Source organism: Gavialis gangeticus, unplaced genomic scaffold (assembly GCF_001723915.1).
Source record: "Gavialis gangeticus isolate Ggan-Ray unplaced genomic scaffold, GavGan_comp1, whole genome shotgun sequence".
Taxonomy (NCBI): domain Eukaryota; kingdom Metazoa; phylum Chordata; order Crocodylia; family Gavialidae; genus Gavialis; species Gavialis gangeticus.
In genome coordinates this window covers 32,614,683-32,622,867 of record NW_017728993.1, presented here as the reverse complement: position 1 = coordinate 32,622,867, position 8,185 = coordinate 32,614,683, and the positions used below count along the sequence as shown (strand labels likewise).

The 8,185-nt window shown below is 41.8% G+C and overlaps 1 protein-coding gene across 7 annotated transcripts in view; it reads right to left on the bottom strand.

Annotated features, from left to right (window-relative positions):
* ADGRL2 (adhesion G protein-coupled receptor L2) overlaps window positions 1–8,185 on the bottom strand; it is a 603,135-nt gene that overhangs the window by 369,803 nt on the left and 225,147 nt on the right. The window lies entirely within an intron of this gene.

Here is an 8,185-nt window from a genome sequence, read left to right as displayed (position 1 = left end):
AGTACTTTTTCCTGCCATGGCAGGGGGTCAGACTCGATGGTCTGCTCAGGTCCCTTCTGACCCTAGAAACTATGAAACTGCTGCACCATTAGATAACAAGGAAACAACTGCCCCAGGATGGAACTGGACAGGCAACACCTACACCACAGTGATCTACACCAGTGGAGTTTTACTTCTGACTCTTTCATGGGGTAAAACCAGATTGAGTGAAGTTATTTTGGTGTAAAGGGTTACATTGTATGTCCATATATAAATGTTTCACGTGGTCCAGGTTCTAACTTGCAGGCGTCATAGCATTTCTGAGTAATAAATGCTAGTGGAAATGAGTGAAAACTCCTTTGGATGACCTTGGGTTCCAATGTGTTTAGCCTAATTAAAGGAACATGGAAACCAGTGCCTGTCTACTGCCTAAGGAGTAGTTATGTGGGTTCCTAGGGCCTGACTGATTTATTTATATTTTCTAACTAGGCAAAGGTACCTGTTAACCTCAGCTTTCTGTAGCTCTGCAAGCAGAGGGAAGGCCAGGAGAAGACAAAGAAGTCATATTTTTTCCTGAATTTGTGCAAATGTAATCTCCAGTTTTTTGTCTGTCTTTTCAGATATTGTGGAAAAAATCATGCAGCTTCTGAAATGGTTTCTCTAGCTATGAAATAAAATTTCATTGTAATTCAGTGGAGAGTTGTAAAAGGAAGTTGAGGAATTGGGGAACCTTGGTATACAGTGCCAGCCCATCCATGTAAGGAAAAACAGAACTGGGGGATGTAGAAATATACAGTGAGATGCTGGGGGCCAGGGGGAGGGAGGAGAAACACTTAAATTGTTTGCATTGTTCCTTCCCTTACGACCAACAGTTTTAAAGCTATTTTGTAAATACAGGACATCTGCTTTATTGAGCTTGGAAAAAATGATAAGATGTAATGATAGCACTTTGGACTCTATTCTGATCCCACTTACACTCCATGCAGCTTAGATTTTTCTGTAATTTTAATGAAAGTGTGGCACAGAACATCTCTTTCATTTAAATTATGCACTGTCAGTATTTTCCGTCTTTGCAATTGAATCACATCTCAGGAAACATGCCAAAAAAATGGGGGACTGCAAAAAGTAAAGAGAAAATGTTAGAGATGGGTACTTGCACCAACACATACATACAATTCCAGCATCTTAAAATCCGTCTTGTTCTACATGGGGAATCAAGCTTTAGTGTACCTTGCTTGGGGTATCTTTGCATCGAACTGCCTCATACTATATAAATGTTCCCTGAATATCTTTGATCCATGAATCATGAAAAGGCTGGTGAAGGACAGGAAAAGAGAGATGGACCGGATAGTGGTGTGGACCATTTACAAAAGCTATTCTGCATATCTGTACTTTGCAACTGTGACACAATTTATGGCAACCAATCCAGAGAGATTTAAATAAATGGAGTGTAACTGATATCACATTCTTATGATGCTCTTTCAGTGAACAGGAAGTCACTGACCTTGTAACATTAAAAACTGAATGACCAACATTTTCTAGAGAAACCCCTATTTTTGGCGTTTCCATTCCTGGAAATACTCGAGGAAATGTGTGCCTAACCACCACTAGTTCCCATGGTTTGAAACAGGGGTGGTGCCTGCGGATGGTTGCCAACCCCTGTTCGGCACTCGCCACCCACCCCCCATTGCCAACAATGCCGGTGGTGTCTGTGGGTGTTCCCTTGTTTACCGCCGCTGGGCTCCCATTGCTGTGCTCCCACCACTGCCAGCACAGCCATGGCTCCCACAGCTACCAGGCGCATGCGCCATTCATGGTTTGAAATAAAACCCCAGTGAATATGATTCCCTGGAGCCAAACCATCACAATAGCTCTTTCTAAACGTGTATGGATCTTCTTGGGTTTGGGTTTTTTGCCACCTCTTTGGGGAGGTTTGGAGGATTCACCACAAGCTAAATGTGGGGAAAAAGATCCTAAGGAATCTCTGAAGAAAACCTAAAGGAGTTGTTTTCTCCATACAGAGGACCACTTTCATGGCTTGTGATACTATATTTAATATCAGAGAACTAGGTGATTACCTGTTCTGAGATGGGCAAATCACCCCTGCTGTGTAATTTAATTTTCTATCTTGAGCACACAATATAGTAATAATGGAACATAAAGTTACTGTTTTGCCTCCCAGTAACCTTTAAACTTTGGTTAAACTTAAGTCAATAATTTCAAATGGTTTCATTTTTCTAGTACGGCATTTTTATCAATGGTTTGATGATCGACAATAAAAACTAAACTGAACTAAAAACAAGCCTCTTAACCCCTCCCCCCCCCAGCATACACACACACACCACAGTTCAAGACTTTGTTTCATATCTACAGGTCAGGGGTTTTTGACTGATAGCATCTCTGTCAGAATTAGAAAGATATAACCTCTCAGTGGAAATTCACAAATACACTAAGAAAGACACAAGAATTTATAATACAGGTATTATATTTGCTGTACTAACAAATATTTCCTTTGAGTATCAAAACCTCTTTCCCTAGGTCATCAAAGGTTTGAATGGTTGAATGTTGATGTAGAACAAATTATCCTATGGTATAATTAGGCTAATACATTTTTCCATTTGATTTTTATTAATTAAGATAAAATAAATGTGACTGATATTTTTAAAAAGCATCAATATAATATACAATGTAATCAGGAAATACCTGGAAAGCGCTCTAAGGCAGAAATAATATTTTTGTTCTATGTCTGGCCCCTGGCCAAATGGGCTGTATTCCATGCCTATTGTATCTAGGTGCAACTGGATGTGTCTACACATTTATTAATGCACCATAGTTACTGCACATTAAGTTTAGTACTTAGTTAACCAAGTACTAAATCAATGCACAATAACTTGTGCTACTGCACAGTAAAGCTGGTGTACAGGTTTTTAGTGATGCTTACTGTGCAGTAACTTAATACTACTGCACAGTAGAGCTGTGTGAAATTTCACCGGCTGTTTCATTTTGACACTGTTTTGACTCATTTCGTGTTTTCTTGCCATGTATCATTCTGGCTTCCAGTAGCCTAATCAGATGCCATGTAACTGAATATAACAAAGGGCTTCGAACAGCCTCGAAACGAAACAAGGGCAGTTGAAACCTTTCAAAAGTTTCAGAACATTTTGAGTTTTGAAGCTAAAGCTGGGTTTGCCTGCAGGGAAACAGAAAGTAAGGACAGGGAGGGGGAAGAGAGGAGAAGGACTGCTTTTATATTGACTGTGACAGTTTGGCTGCCTAAGATGCTGCTAGTGCTACTGTACTGATCACTAAATTATTACCTGTTGTCATTTAAAGTGGTGGACCAAGCTGAGGATGTAGGGGAGGAGGAGACCTCAATGGGGCACACTACTGTGTCATGTAGAGGCCCCAGCACCAGCCAGGGCATGCCTTAATGCGCACACACAGAGTCATACGTCACAGGTTTTGTTTGTCAGCAGCTTGAGGTGCACTTTCCCAGAAATGTCTGCATCTATCTCCTTGAAACTTGGCAGGCTTCATGGCCTCAGCAGGGGCTACTATGCCTGCAGTTTTCACCCTACTATGCCTTAACACACACATGTGACATGAGTTTTGCTTGTCAGCAGTTTGGGGTGAAGTTTCCTAGAAACCCCTGCACCTATCCCCTTGAGACTTGGCAGACTTCATGCCCTTAGAAGGGGCTACCACCTCTGGTGTTTTCATCCAAATATGCCAAAAAATAACAAAGTTATAGGTAGTTTTATGCTTCCCCATTATAGCCTATGGATGAAACATCAAAACAGGGTTGAAACAAAAGTGTTTCGACAAAAAGAAAATGGAACAGTGTTTCAAATGAAATGAAGCTCAAAACAAAACACTGTCCCACCGAAACATTGAAACAGAAGTTGAAACAAAATAATACTGTTTTGCATAGCCCTACAGTACCATATTATCATGGTTTTTGCCTGGCACACTACTACACAGTGTTAGTAGGCTACTGTGCAGTTAGCATCTTATAGACATGCCCACTGTGATATAAATAATGTATAGCTAAGATTCGATAGATAGGCTATTGTACTCTTTATTACCTTATAGCTTACGTAATTCAAGCTTTACTTTTGCTACTGTTTCTTTGTTGAATACCTTTTCATCTTCTTCAATCACAAGTCAATAAACTAAGCTTTTGCCCTATGTCTAACTTGTCAAGGTCTCTAAGAGGAAATATGCTTCAAAGGAGTAGGAGTTAATGGTCACTCCTGCACCATAAATTGTATTGGCAGATACACTAGTAGCTTGTAGAAGTACGGATGACTTTCTCCTTGAAAGCTCTAATGAGACCAGGGAATAATATACAATCTGTGATTCAGGTAACTGCACTGCAAATTCAAGAGTTTTTTTAAACAACCTCTAATGCTTAATAATAATGGAAATACATCCCATCTGCTTCTTTCTTGAACTTGGTGAGATAAATATGTTATTACTATAAAACACAACTACCTTTGATTTCTGTTGCTGTCAAAATTTTTAATGATTATCTTAAACATGTAAAAGTAAATGCCCTCAAGGATTGCCTTTAACTTAACTTCAGCAGATAAAAAGCAAAACACTGAATTCCTCTGGAAACTTCTTTGTGATAGTTTTAAACAAAAATTTGTAAACTCAGGCACTAAAAATCCTTTGCATTTCATGCTGCTATTGTTACATATTACAGGTTTCCCAAGACAATTACAGACAATGGGAGTTTATTTGGGTTTAGCTTCACTTGAAGTGTTTTTAGACTGCAGAGGTAATAGCACCTAGAAGAATGAAACCTTCAAGGAAAGAAAGAATGAAATTTTAATACCTTATTGAACCACACTGGGAATGTCTTTTTTGAAGAAGTAAGACAACTTAAGACTGGACTTTTTCTAAAGAACAAAATGAGTCTCACTTCTGAAGACTCAGTCTTGGCAGGTTTGTGGATATCTTCTATAAAGTAAAATGCACCTGATAGCTATCATATTCTTTAAAGCATATAGCAAATTGACAACTTGGCAGAAATGACAGTTTTTAAAAATAACTATTTTTTCATATTAACCCTAAAAAGGAAAAATCCATTTAACTAAAAGCCTGCTTAGTCCAACTTTCTTTTTCTGTTCCTGTCTGAGCTCAAAGTGGCATACATAGAACTAATCTTGGAAAAGAGGGTCAGTATATAAACATGTAAGACAAAGAGACTTCCTATTCTTAGTAAGGTTCTTTGACTTCATACTATCTTCAATAAGTCTTGTCAATCCCACTCTACTTTTTCTCTGACATACATATTTGTCTATCTGTGAAGCTGTCCACTGTTGCTATTCTTTTAATCACTCTGAGATGCAAACACAGCCCCCCAAATTAGGTGCTCATTACAAAAATAATATGGATTTTTTTTATTCATGTGTTGTTGATTTACATTCTTTCTAAGCCAATATACTATTTATGTTCAGAGCTATTCAACAAAAAGAACTGTATCCATGCAGGAAGTTCCTACATTTGACATACGTTTTTGTCCTGACTCATGGTAGAAAGTGGATACATTGAAAATTTAATGGAAAGAAACATTTCCTAAAATTCTATTTTGGAAACATCAAAACAAAAAAAAGCCACATACATTTACAGCTGAAACAAGACAATGATTCAAACTGAAACATTTCTTCTCTGAAATGTTGATTCAAAATTAAAATTTTCATTGCTAATTGACCTTTCATTATAAAACAACCTTAAAATAATATTTCAAGTCCAAATGTAAAATTGAAACAAAATTTCAGCTAAAAACAACACTTCACTTTGTTTTCAAATATTACTTCAGAAATACTGAACATACTGACACCACCATATTTTTCATTGAACATTTTCAACTACCTCTACTTATAATGTTATACTAGGGGTGGGCAAACTACAGCCCGTGGGCTGGATTCAGCCTGCCAGGCAATTCCATCCAGCTCACAAGTGCCCACCAGTTAATTGTACCCTACCCAGCCTGTATGCCTCACTCCCACCATAGTGCATGGAAGGGCCCGGCCCAGCCAGCATGCAGCTTCTGGGCATGGATACTGCTGCTACTCCTGCAGCCACCAAGGGACCTGCTCAGCTTCTCCGGTGTCCAGCAGCTCCTCCTTGTCTCCCTGCTGCAGTGCTTGCTCCTGAGGGGGTGGAGGGAGCTGTGGTGGGAGTGGGGGTACAGTGGGAGCTGTGGTGGGGGAAGGAGCTGCTGCTCAGTGGGGGCAGGGATCATGGGGCTGGGGCTGGCAGGTATGCAGAACCCGTACCCAGGGGGGTGGTGGGAGCATGGAGCTTGGGTAGGCAGGGTGTTGGTGTGAGGGAAAATGGGGATGTATGGGAAACTCCCCCTACAGTCCCCCCATGGCACACAGTCTCTGTTACTGGCAGCAGCAACAGGTGGGAGCCCTTAGGGTGCTCGTGGCCTGTGCACATGGGAGCAAGGAATGCAGCCACAATGGCCCATCTCTATAATGTGGGGGGCTCTGCAGCACATGTGCAGCTCCCAGGACTTGTGCACCACCAGGGGAATTGGAAGCCCCACACAATGGACCCGGCTGCTTTCCCTACCACGTGCAGCTGCCAGAACTCTGTCTGAAGTGGCAGGGAGCCCTGCTCCCCGCTTCCATGGTGGCAGGGAGCATGGAATGCAGTCAGGTCCATTGCGTGGGGCTTCCCCTGGTGGTGCACAAGTGCCAGGAGCCACAAGGAGCCCCATGCAATAGAGGTGGGATGGCCTGGTTTCACTCCTTTGCTTGGGACAGACATTCAAAAAGCCTGAGCCTGAATTGATTCAATCTTTGCAGGTTAGTCTAAGTTTGTAGGTTAAGTTTGTCCCTGAACAGATATCCCTTCTGGACTGAAGAAATGCAGGCACATGCCTGTAGGGGTTCAGGCTAGAAGCTGGGGGGCACTAGAGCAACCCTCCATCTCCTTCCATAATTCTGAGCTGACAGGGGGCATGGCCAGGCCTCAGCAGGATGCTCTGATTAGGGAGGGGTCTCCCCCTCTTGCTGGTCATTTTACACAGCAGGAAGTTACATAGGGAATTGTTAGCATTTATCACTCCATCAGCAAAACAAAAGGATCTCTCATTAATTCAAGCTCTTCTTAAACAGCTTTTTCCAAGGAAGGAGGAACATTACCATTACCTGTCCAAAGAGCCCTAAGACTGTCCTATCTCACTTTGTTCAGTCTCCCACAGCACGGACTGTAGCCAGAGTGTGGTATGATAGCTAATGCTGAGCAGTGTCTGTGTAAGGCAGAGGGGAGAGGGGATCCCTGTTTAGCAGGGAATGGGGGTGGGGAGCAGGGGAAAGCCAGGCAGACACCTCTGCTGGAGCTCCAGCCGGGGAGCAGAGGGGAGGGGCCAGCTCTGCTGTGGAGAAGAGAGGCCCGCCCAGCCCAGAGAGCATGCCAGTATGCTAAGGAAGTCTGGTTTAACTTCAACCAGGAAGGGGTTGGGGGCAGACATTGCATAAGCTGGTTTGACCCAAATCAGTTGTTTGATATCACTTTCAACCAGGTTTATTTCAAACCAGTTCCAGCCATTGTCAAACCAGTTTATGTGCACCGAAGATCTGTTCTGTTACAGGTTTAAACCAGTTTCTGATCACTTAAACCAGTCTATGTGTAATATCTACCCCTAGCCCTTCTCACCATGTACAGCTCTGGCAAGAACCACATGCTGCCAGGTAGCCGTGCCTCCACAGAGGCAGTAGCATTGTGTCACGGTTAGTGCCTCCTCCCCCCCCCATGCTACTGCACAGTAGCATCTCATGTAGAAGCAGCCACAAGTCTGCATTCAAGATCTTGCAAAGGTGGTTGAAATGGTCTTAAATCAAATCTGTTCACTGTACTCTGATAGCTTTTAGAGGCATGTAATGGACAATATATCCCAAAGAACACTATTATGTTATCCCTACTAGAAATCACATACAGTGCCCAGTACAAAAGTAAGAGAATTAGGATCTTGCTGGACTAGTAGTCTTTCTTGGACTCTACAAGGGAGGCTACACCTTTTTCTTTCACTGTAGTACTTAGTCATCGTTAGCTGTAATTTCAAAATCTCCAAGATGAACTCTCTCCAACATAAGAAGGCCACACCAAAGTTGCCTCATTCAAATATGTGGTACAAACCAACCATTAATATAATCTCCCTATTCTTACAATATTTCTTTTGGTTCAC